The 11,694-nt window shown below is 39.8% G+C and overlaps 1 non-coding gene across 1 annotated transcript; it reads right to left on the reverse strand.

Moving 5' to 3' along the window:
* Positions 1 to 333: 333 nt before the first annotated feature.
* On the reverse strand, positions 334 to 407 carry TRNAT-CGU. The gene has a single exon. It is a non-coding gene; the product is annotated as a tRNA-Thr (tRNA).
* Positions 408 to 11,694: the final 11,287 nt, after the last annotated feature.

An 11,694-nucleotide genomic window follows, 5' to 3' on the forward strand; every position in this document is an offset into this window, starting at 1 on the left:
ATCTAGAAAGATTTTATTTACCTGCAAGCCTACAACAGTTATCTACATGCTTTAAACTGTAACACGTTGTAAGTGCTCAAAAACATTTTACCACAGTTTAAAGCAAGACATATGAAATTGATAGAGGTGGGTCACATGCGTTATTCTTTGGCAGTGCTTTGCATTTGCGTTGTCTTCCTCCTAAGCATTTACTTTTTAAAAGTAAGGAATCTGAGCAGGATGCGGTTAAAGAACTTGGAATTTATCCAATTGTGTTCTACTGCTGTTTGACAATTTCTTTCCTCATCAAGAAAACAGTTTTCAGAAACAGCTGATTTTCTCGGGAAAAATATCAGGCCCCACTGGGAGTCGAACCCAGGATCTCCTGTTTACGAGACAGGCGCTTTAACCAGCTAAGCCATAGAGCCACGCGGAAGCGCCATTTAAAAGTGAATCTATCTCATTTTACTTTGACAAAATGAGTTTATTGAGTGTTAACTGCTGTCTTCAAAAAACATGCCAACTCGAGAGATGCTTCATTTCCTCAGTCTCTTTTGAAGACATACGAATACACGGGGAAACGTATTCGCCTGTTTACAGTGTCAAGGGATTTTTCTATTAATCCAAGAAAGAGCATTACAGAAAGCTATACAATACGTGAAGACCATTAAAAGGAATATATCTATACATAATTTTTAAAAACCTTCGAATCTTGAAAGTCACTCACTTAGGGTACGTGAAGCTGCCAAATTTGTCAGAGGAGGAACAGGCATCTCTCGCATGGAGCCGTGGGACTCGGCGTTAAGGCACTCTTCAGCTACAGGTGTCAGCCCGTTTAGCTCCTCTTCAGGTCTTGTGATGTCATTCTCAAGAGGAGAGTAAAGTTCTGTGTCGTGTGGGGCCTCTCAGGAAGGGTACGGAGGTGGGGGAGGGGCGGGGCGTCAGGACTCTCTGCAGTTTCGCCCTGAAGGAATTTGGTCGACACTTTAAGACTGACCAAGAAAAAGTCATTTGGCCCAGTTTTCTCCCACCCTTTGTTTACTTCTGCTCCTCCTGGGCTTGTTTTTTTGTTGTTGTTGTTGTTTTGTTTTGTTTTTTTTCGGTTTTTTCTCTTTTCTTTTTCTTTTTTTTCCCCCCTCAGTTCTGAAAATCACCTCCCAGAGCAGATAACGCGTTCTCCTCTGTAACCCGTCCTTGCACTCCCCGCGGGGGTCCCGGTTCTCATCCCTCCGGGGACCTGCAAGGAACCCCGCCCGCGGGGTTTGAACCGCTTGCTGCTCAGCGTCCAGGAGCAGGCCCCGCGTAGGGCCGGGGAGGGGCCGTGGGAATTCAGGTGCTTCTGCGGGGCCCAAGGCCCCCAGGGCAGGCGGGGACTGAGACGACTGAGGAGTGAGGGACAAGGAGGCTGGGACTGGGGAGGGGAGACCCGGGATCCGCCCAGAATGCTTTCGTGGGGTTGGAGAGGGCAGGACACAGCCTCTTCCGGCCCGGTAGGATCCGAAGACACGCATCAAATGCAAACGGATTCCCGTCCTGGACTTTGGGAATTAAGGCCCTGAACGCAGTCAGCAAAAAGTAGATCTGTCTGTACAGACGTTTCTTTCCACGTCTCTCATAGTAAGGGCTTTATTAAAAAGCAGGGACTCGAATCCTAGGTGGGTAGATGGGAGGCTGGGACTGGGGAGGGGATGTCCTCTGTTTTCTGGTTGTGCACATTAAAAATAACTCTTTGCCACCTACTCCTAAACACAGCCAGCAAAAATGAGACGTCAACTAAGCGCTGTCTCAGCCCCAGAGCCAGGTCGGCCATGGGGTTTTTCAAGCGTTTTCTTAATGACTCATTTTTCTAGAAGCTAATGGATTTTATTCTCCCAGATGTAAAGGCTAAGGCTACCGCCTGCTTCACACCCGGATAACATAAAAGACAGCGATGGGACCGAAACTCGTGTCTCCTGGGTCCTGGTTGGCTGGAGAGAGGGGCAGTGAACTCCCCGAAAATAATTCTGTCTTTTCTCAGTATCTGGGAGGACTCATTACAGGGTAGATAATCAGGGTGGATGTTTGGCAAGTGGGAATCTTTGAGATCTGTGCACACAGTTTTAACTCTACTTTTGCCAGTTTGGAGGACATGAAATTCCCGATGAGTGTATAAAAGTATGTTAAAAGGGAATACAGAAGGCAATATACACAACGTTCTAAAAGAATTGCTTTTCATGGAGGCAAAGTGGCTAAGCAGTCCAAAGCGCTGGATGAAGGCTCTAATCTCTTGGGGTATGGAGATTCTAGCCTGTTTAGCCACAGAAGTCATGAAACCACTATGTGGTATTTTTTAAATAATGAGTTTTGATACTTAAAATAGAATTATTGGAGTGAATTTTGTTTGTTTCTGTTGAATTCATTATTCTTACACACACCAGCCAGATTCTACTTATTAATATTTTATTTGATATGTTGACCTTTAGATGTATGAATTGGATTGTTCTCATTTGATACGTTTTGTTTTTGTTTTGGGTTCTGTTTATGTCTGGTTTTGGTAACCTTAATGAATAGATTCGGCAGTCATCCCCTTTTTATGTCCTGAAACTACTCAACCCACAAGGATTACCTGATCCTTGACAATTTGACAGCACTTGCCTAAGAGAATGAGGACCTTTCATGGGGCTTAGAAATAGAAAGACTTTTGACAGCCTCTTCATCTATTTCTGTGGTTCTTATTCTATGAGGATGTGTCACTTGAGTATGTCATAGAGTGTCTCTGATTCTCAGTTTCTTATTTGTTGAGGGATAATGATACTGAAGATTAAATGACTTATTGTTTATAACATTCTAGTATGATGCCAGGGCCATTCAAGCTTTCAATCAATGTTATTCTTATTGTCACATCAATATTGGTAATTTATATTGTCCTAAATCCTATCTCATTCACTATGCTTAGATTATCAGGGATTATCAGACATAGAGATATAAAGTTGTAAATAATATTTGCTTTTCCCTTAAGACACCTATCTCTTCTCTATTTATAAATGTCTCCTCTCTCATCACTAATTTTGAATTCTAATTTTATATTTTCCCTTGATTAGACATTCCACAGATTTGTATTTCAGTTTTATTTACAAAAATACTTTCTTAGCTCTCCTAGCATGTAAACAGATTTTCCCTGTGAATTCCTTTCTTCTGCTTTCATTTGGTGTGTTTTGTTGGTCTTCTAGTTGTTTCTGAAGTGAAATACTCACCAGTATTTCAGTCATTTAAAATCTTTCTAATTTACTTAAAAGATACACTTAAGTTACAAATGTTCTCCTCTGACCTGCTTTTGTAGCATTCCGCAGGTAGTGATATATGTTGTCTTATTGACATTCTATTCTACCTAACCTGTAATTTTAGTTTTGATTTTCTCTTTGAGCCAAGATATTTTAGAAGCATTTGACATTTTTAAAGTATAACATTTTATACTTTTCTGATTATATTTTGATGCTGATTTCCATCTTTATTTTCTAGTACAGTATGAATTTTCTAAATTAAAAAGTATTTTGATATTTTCTTACTGGACCATTGTATAGTCAATTCATGAATTTCTTGGGCAGTTTAAAATAGGGCAGTTAAAAATTCGCTATAAAGAATGTTATGATATCTATCAGGTCAGTGTTTTATTCTTATTTGTCTCTTATAATATCACTTATTTCTTTTTCCACTGATATTTCTTGAACTGAGTGCAATAAATTGAAGTCAATTACTAAATTGTGTCTGCCTTTCCACTTGGGTCTCCGCTGAATTTCTGCTGAATGAAAGTTGCTGCTTTATTTTGAGGATGAATATCAAAAACACAAAAATCTTTATCTCCACTTAAACTGTAATTTTTAGCATTTTGCAGTACCCTTCTTTGTTTTTTTTTAATAAGTGTTGTCCAAAATCCCACCTCACATGATTTTAAGTCCTTGAGTTCTTTCTTTTTGTGGATTTGCCTGATATTTTTGTCTCTTCTTTGTTTTCAAACTTCCGGATTGTTTCCAAGCCTGTGTGTAAGTGGCAAGCTGTGGGGAGGCTATGTGACGAGGTATATGCAGGGAACAAAGAGCTCAGAAAGACTAGTTTTTTATTTTCATAGCATTTTAAAACCCTAATTAAGAAATACTTAATCTTCCACTGGTTTATGTGGTCATAGTGAGCATTGTAATTGGATATTGAATATGTCAAATGTGTAGCTCTATAGAGAAATTGTGGGAATGGAATCTCTGATTCTAGCCAAGAACTTCCCAGCGGCTTGAGTAAAATATGTTTCCAACCTGAAAATCTAGTGCAAGTGGAAGATTCAACCTTTTAATGTTGATGTTTTCTAGGTTCCATGTTTGGTTGCCCTTTTTTCTGAGATGGTATTCAAAGGAATATTCCATACACACATATATTTGAACCTTCCAAAATACTTTCAAATATCTTGCATATTTGGAATACTGATAACTTCCAAATATGTTACATAGACGTTTTTAGAATACCATATGATTATAGCCACTGCCTATAAGACATTTCCACCTTAGTATCTCATAGACACTCTGGACTCATCAAGTTCCTCCTATTATTGCTTTTCCTTTTGAATAGCACCACAACCTATTCTGTTAAACTGAAAACTATGTGATTACTGTAAATGACTCTCTTTGTCCCCTCATGCATTTTTTTCCTCAAGTGAATATGATGTCACTGCTCTTTAGATTCAAATAGTGATCCTTCCCTAACTAGCCACGGCAATTAGTATGATATTCTAAGCAGAACCTGCTATTGTGAAAACATGATTTCATGGAATTGAGAGTTTTTGCTATTCAGTTAAACTCTTTTTAACTATTTGCTATTCAGTCAAATATGCCAAATGTAAAATTCCATTTTTAATTTGATATTTGTTTTGTCTCTAGAGAAGCTTTTATTCTCAACAGAGAGATACAAACCTGATGTTTTGATGCACACATTTAAAAATCTGAATCAAGTTTGACATAAAGAGACAGTTAAATTTGCCAAAAAAAAAAAAACTTATGAGAAATAATCACAAAAGATGGAATATATTATGCCAAATTTATTCTTTTTTGCATGAAGGGAATTGTGAACATTGACCTGATTAGTTTGGACCATCAAGAGCAGAGTTGAACCGTAATCTCCACAGCACCTCCAAATCCTGAAACAAGCTTTTCATCCCCACATTAATGCTGATTTCTGTCCCTTCTGTCCCCCAACTGATGGGGCCCCTTAAAATGTAGGATAAGTTTGAGCTTTGGTTCTTGACAAGGGACCCAGTTATGGAGGATCTGGAAGTCTTTTTTTCCCCCCGGGCCTTATACCCTATGCATATAACGCAGAGTCCACATTAATTGTCCGTTCACTCTTAAATTGAGAGAAGACAAGTTGGAATAAGGAGTTTAAAGTTTGTTTGTATTTGGGACTTAGATAGGCTCTGTGAAAATGCAGTGCTGGTTTAGGAAGGCATAAAGTGGCTGGTTTCAGAAGTCCTTGATAGCAGACATTGAGAGCTTGGCTTTTACATAATGTTGCAAATTATGAATATAGATTGAAGCCAGAAGGTACCCATGTACCCTTAGAACTCACAGTGACTGATGCAAATTAACTTTTTAACTTTTTTTTTTTTTTTACAGAGTCTCGCTCTGTCAGCCAGGCTGGAGTGCAGTGGCGCCATCTTGGCTCACTGCAACCTCTACCTCCTAGGTTCAAGAGAGTCTCCTGCCTCAGCCTCCCAAGTAGCAGGGATTACAGACACCCATCAACACACCTGGCTAATTTTTGTATTTTTTAGTGGAGACAGGGTTTCACCATGTTGGCCAGGCTTGTCTCGAACCCCTGACCTCAAGTGATACGCCCGCCTCGGCCTCCTAAAGCGCTGGGATTACAGGTGTGAGCCGCCACACCTGGCCAATTTTTTAAACTTTATATTAAGCTTCTGAAACAGATTATTAAAGCCATTAATAATTCCTCTCCTCCTTTGGTAGGAAGTTACAATTCGAGGACTCAATTTTTCTCTAATAAGAGAATAGAAAAATTGAATGTCATTTAGTTTTGATTACCATTCATCTTTCTGCTCCTTTCCAAATAACACTATTGTTTGTTCCATTATATATTCTATTTATGCTGTCTGTAACATATCTTCCATGTTACTAATGTACTTGTATGTGCATTTAACACAACTTACGAATTCTGCCTCTGTATCACAAGCTACTTACTAATTTATCTGTAGTTAACACATCTTGTGAATTTTGCCTTATCTTGTAAGTTATTAGTTTATGTACTATCTCTATTGGTTTTATCCATCCAATTTGTTTTCCTATTTCCTATATCTGAATATAATAAAATCATACAGCAAACTCATATTTCAGGAGCCACTGAACTTAGAAGTCTTTGTTTTTGGAACGGGAGCCCTAGAAAGTCAGTATTCTGAATAGAAATGACTCTGAGGTTCTACAGATAAAGATAAAGCTATCTTTCTCAGGTGTAGAGTGTCTTCAAACATAACTTATTAGGTGATAATTCCATTTCTATTAACTTGTCTGGCTGGAGGCAAAGAAATACAGAGGAAATTGGAAAAAGAGAAAAGAATAAAGACCTGGAAAAAGGGAAGATCCTTGAGTTATCTTTGCCTTAGTTCCTCTGAAGTTATAATCTAAAAATTGGTATAAGCTCTACATACACTCTAGGTGGCACTCTGAGGTTATAAAATGGTTTTATAAAATGGCCACTGTGTTTTATTTTATTTTATTTTATTTTATTTTATTTTATTTTATTTTATTTTATTGAGACAGAGTTTCACTCTGTCACCCAGTCTGGAGTACATGGTGCAATCTCTGCTCACTGGCGTCTCGACCTCCTGAGCTCAAGTAATCCTCCCATGTCAGCCTCCTTAGTAGCTGGGACCATAGGTGTGTGTCACCTCACCTGGTTAATTTTATTTTTTGTAGGAATGGGGTCTCACTATGTTGTCCAGTCTCAAACTCCTGCCTCAGCCTCCCAAACTGTTGGGATAACAGGCATGAGCCACCACTCCTGACCTCACTGTATTTTAAAGGCCAAAAGGAGTCTGAAAGAATTAAAACTAGTTTGCTCTTCCCTTTACAAGGAATCAAGAAAAAGTAGACAGTCAATATGGTTTTATAAAGAAAATTTTAGAGGGACATGGAATCCCTATCCAGGAACTTCACAGAGATTCAAAGAAGAGAAAGTTTGTAACCTAACACTTGAAAGAGCAAGAGAAAACTTGCAATCAGAGCAATGCCAGGTGGTGGTCAGGAGGGGAAGGGATAAAGAAAGAAGAGAAAATGAGAACTTTTTATTTTACTCCAAATCACAAAGTATTTGAAAATACATATTAAAGAAAGATTATTTTGGCACTTGGTAAAGTGCTAGTAAAGACTTTATTTAAGACTATTGCAATTAGAGAGAGAGACTGAACTCAACTCTGAATACAATCGGAACAAGTGGAGATTTACAGCCAACAGGCAGAGTGAAGGCATGGTAGATGATGGAAAATTACTAAGCACAGATATCAAAGGGAGGAAGATTCTTGCTAAACTGGCCTAACAGGATTCTTGCTAATGGTAGGCTAAGGACTTAGAAATTAAGGGTAGAGGATTAATAATCTGTGCAGATACCAGACTTGGGGAGATGCTCAATAAACTGATAAGAGTCTTGCTGAAGGCAGTCAAAAGCCAAGGCCTACCTGAGAAGGCTAAAAGAAAAGACTGTTTTTCTATACTCTCACAATACTTATGACACCATATGTGTGGGTTTTCCGCTCCAAGCAATTCTCCAACTCTGCAGTCACAAACTGGGTGTTGACACTGCAACTCAATTCTGATACTAACTACCTGTAATTAGTGCAGACCCTACAGGTGAAGGGCTCAGTTCCACAAGACTGCCCCCCACTTCACATGTCAATCATAAGTCCCAGGTTGTCATTCATATTTCTAACCAACTGTTGTAAATTGAGGGTTCCTACAACTTCCTCCTGAAGTTTGATAATTTGTTATAAAAACTCACAAGACTCAGGGAAACATTTACGTATGTTCATCGGTTTATTATAAAGGATATGACAAAGGATATAGATGAAGAGATACACTTGGCAAGGTATGGGGAGGAATATAGAGCTTTTGTGTCTTCTTCGGGGCACCACACTCCCAATAACTCCATGTGTTCACCAACCCAGAAGCTCTATGAGTTCTGTTGTTTAGGAGTTTTATGGAGATTTCATTACACAAACATGATTGATTAAATCATTGGCTTTTGATGACTGGGTCAATTATCAGCTCCTCTGCCTTCCTCAGAAGTGGGCTGGGGTGTTGAAAGTTCCAAATCTTTAATCGCCATGGATGGTTTCTCTGGCAACCAGACCTCACTCTGAAGCTATCTGGAGACTTTCAGCCACCAGTCATCTCATTAACATACACAAAGACAGTTACTATTTAGGAGATTCCAAGGGTCTTAAAAGCTCTTGTGCTGGGAACCAGGGACTAAGACCAAATGTAACAAAAGAACCTCTTATCATCCCTATCAGTCAGGAAGTTATAAGGATTTTAGAAGCTCTGTGCCAGGAGTTGGGAGGAAAGACCAAATATATATTTCTTATGATGTCACAAAGGCTCAGAGAACCCTGATTAAAGCTGGGTCAAGGAGGGAGTCTTTGTCAAGATAACACATCTTGAATTTGGACCTAAATGAAGATGATGTGGATCAGAGACTGAGGAAACTAATAAACCAAGGGCATGGCTGAATTGTCCATGTTAACCCTGGGGACACCTAAAGGCTGAGTGGGAGGCAGTGTGGCTTGACTGTGCAGAGGAGTCAGTAGCCACATGAAGTACAAGAGTTCTCTTTACTCATCCTATGTCAAAATGACAATATTTTTTGCAAATTCTCCATTCCTTAGAGCAACGGTCCTCAAACTTTAGCATGTATTAGGATCAATTGGAAGCCTTTTGAAAACAGACTTCTGGGACCACCCTAGGGCTTCTGGGTCAGTGAGCCCAGGAGAGATCTGAAAACTGCATTTCTAAGTTCTCAAGTGATGCTACTGCTTCTGGCCAGAGGACTATGCTTTGAGAACCAATTTCCTAGAGATAGAAGTCAAGAAAGGGAAAATGATGATTGATTGAAGGATTGCCAATGTCCTTTTCTCAGGGCCTCTACTCGAAATTTCCCTCAATAGTGACTCATTTGAGGAAGGTGATAGGTGGTCTCCACAGCCTTACCCAGATGGGCTTTACTGGGCTAGTGCCTGCATCTCCACTTGCTCTGAGTTTTGGCTGCTAATGGCTCAGAGCTGCCCCTTCAGAGTATTACTCTCAGTGGCCACCTTCTCCAGAGAATTTTCTTCAGCCAAAGGGAGCCACCTCACCTGGGAGTGTATGCCTCTAGAGTTCAAGGGTGGGTCCATAAGCCAATGACTGACTCACGTGGGCTACCTTGTAGGCTATGTCTCATCCTTCAAGATGGGACTGATTATAGCGTGATTTTTTCTGAAGTTAAACTCCAGCAGAAATTGCATTTTAATTCTCTCTTTTCCTGGCCCTGTCCTGCTTCACAGATTCCCTTTCTTCTGAGACCATTCTTTCAATAAGTTATATGTACCTCAATTCTTGTCTCAGATTCTGTTTACAGAGAACAGAAGCCAAGTCAAGAGGTGTTCATAAGACCACAGAAGCAAGATTTTATGTGCTCTGGGATAGACTGTGTCCTACTTCTCGTATTTTGAGACTTCACCTCCCAGAATTGACATGGGCACTCTCCAAGGCTAAGAGCCACCTGTGTCCACACAGTCCACAGAAAAGATATTACATCCACAGATTAACTGCCACAGGGGAGACCACAGTGGTGTATTACCTCCTGCTATGGGCTGCTTTGCAAATCTGGGAATAGGGTGATTAGAGGGGGTCTGAGTCCTGGTTTTCTAGGACCTTAGAATCTTCCTGTCCTGCCTGATACTCTTTCCAAAAGTTTTGTGATCAGCAGAGCCTTAATGATTCTAGATGCCTGGTAGGTTGTTTGTGGGGTAGTGGATTTATGGACCCAATTAGCTCTAGTGTACCTGATTTGCATAATAAGTTGTGGGAACTTCTGGTTAGAAGAAAAAATTCCACAGCAATAATGGTGCCTGTGATGGTAATGATGATAATCACCTGATAGTAAACTTTTAACTACTATGACAGACTGGAGCTCCTGAGGCACTGCTGGGAAGTCCACCTACTTCCAGAAGGTTCTAAGTGTAACTTTCCTTGGGGACTGCGTTCTGCTATAGGGATTGGTTGAGGAGGAGAGAAGTGGAAAACTTTATGTCTTGATCCTCTCTTTATAAAGACATTTTACATGATTATTATATTTTACATTATTATTATTGCCATCATCATCATCATCATTTGTGGCACTTTGATCTGGACTGCTACCCCCAAACCTACCCCTCACCTATGCCCACCTCCCACTGCAAGGACATTTCTGTTTCTCATTTCTGTGGTCTTGGCTCTCTCCAGAACAATGTTTATTTTCTCTTCAGGGACAGCCACTGGAAGGCATTAGGAGTATGGAACCTGGATTTTCAGAGCAGTGGCAGGATGAAGACTTTCCTGGATACTCAAGCACAATGCATTCAGGCTGAAGGCTGCAGTCCTCTTTCTTCATTACTATAGGAATGTTGGTCACCTGAAGCAACCGCAGGTTCCTGGGTTAGGCTGAACTGGTAACTGGAGAGAATTTTATATTGTGTCAGCTCATCCTCCTCCACCTACTTTCTGGACCTTGGTTATCCAGATCTTACCAGGTCTGGAACCCTTCTGAAGACTATTACAGTCCCAGAGGTACTCAACCTCTTCAGAGATTTAAAAGAAGCTAAAAAATGAAACGTGTTTCTTAACACCACTGGTAGCTGGTTCTGTAATCTCCTCACTGCCCTCACAACCGCCATAGTGGTTAGTAAAAGATTTATGGAAATCTCAAATCCTATGGTTTACAGCCAAGGAAAGCCAGATTTTTAAAAATTCATTTTTTCTTACTAGATGTTAAGTTTAAGAAAAGAAAACATCCAAATATTTTGATAATATTTCCCATTTTTCATGTATTAAATATCCACCACTTATGAATTTTAAGGTCTTAAGAATCATTTTCCTAATAGTTTTTAGTTTAGTCAATTTTCATGTTACTGAATAAAGATTAAGTCATGGATCACATTTCTTTTTCTTTCTTCCTTTTTTTTTTGAGATGGAGTTTCACTCTTGATACCCAAGCTGCAGAGCAATGGTGCGATCTTGGCTCACTGCACCCTCCACCTCCAGGGAACAAACGATTCTCATATCTCGGCCTCCCAAGTAGCTCGGATTACAGGCATGCGCCACCACACCTGGCTAATTTTTTTGTATTTAGTAGAGACGGGGTTTCACCATGTTAATCAGGCTGGTCACGAACTCCTGACCTCAGGTGATCCACCTTCCTTGGCCTCCCAAAGTGCTGGGATTACAGGTGTGCACCACTGTGCCCAGCCTACATTTCTGTTAGGTACACAGCAGGATTATGATCCCTACAATGTTTGAAATTACTCCCTGATAATTTAAATTTCCTGCATTTTTTATGCAAAAAAATATTTTTAAGTGCTACTACCTATGTTCCAAGTAATTTATGAAAAGGAAAAGAAAAACAGTGATTTTATTTTACTTCCTTATCTAATTTCTTTCCTTAATATCTGGT

Source organism: Theropithecus gelada, chromosome 4, assembly GCF_003255815.1.
Source record: "Theropithecus gelada isolate Dixy chromosome 4, Tgel_1.0, whole genome shotgun sequence".
NCBI lineage: Eukaryota > Metazoa > Chordata > Mammalia > Primates > Cercopithecidae > Theropithecus > Theropithecus gelada.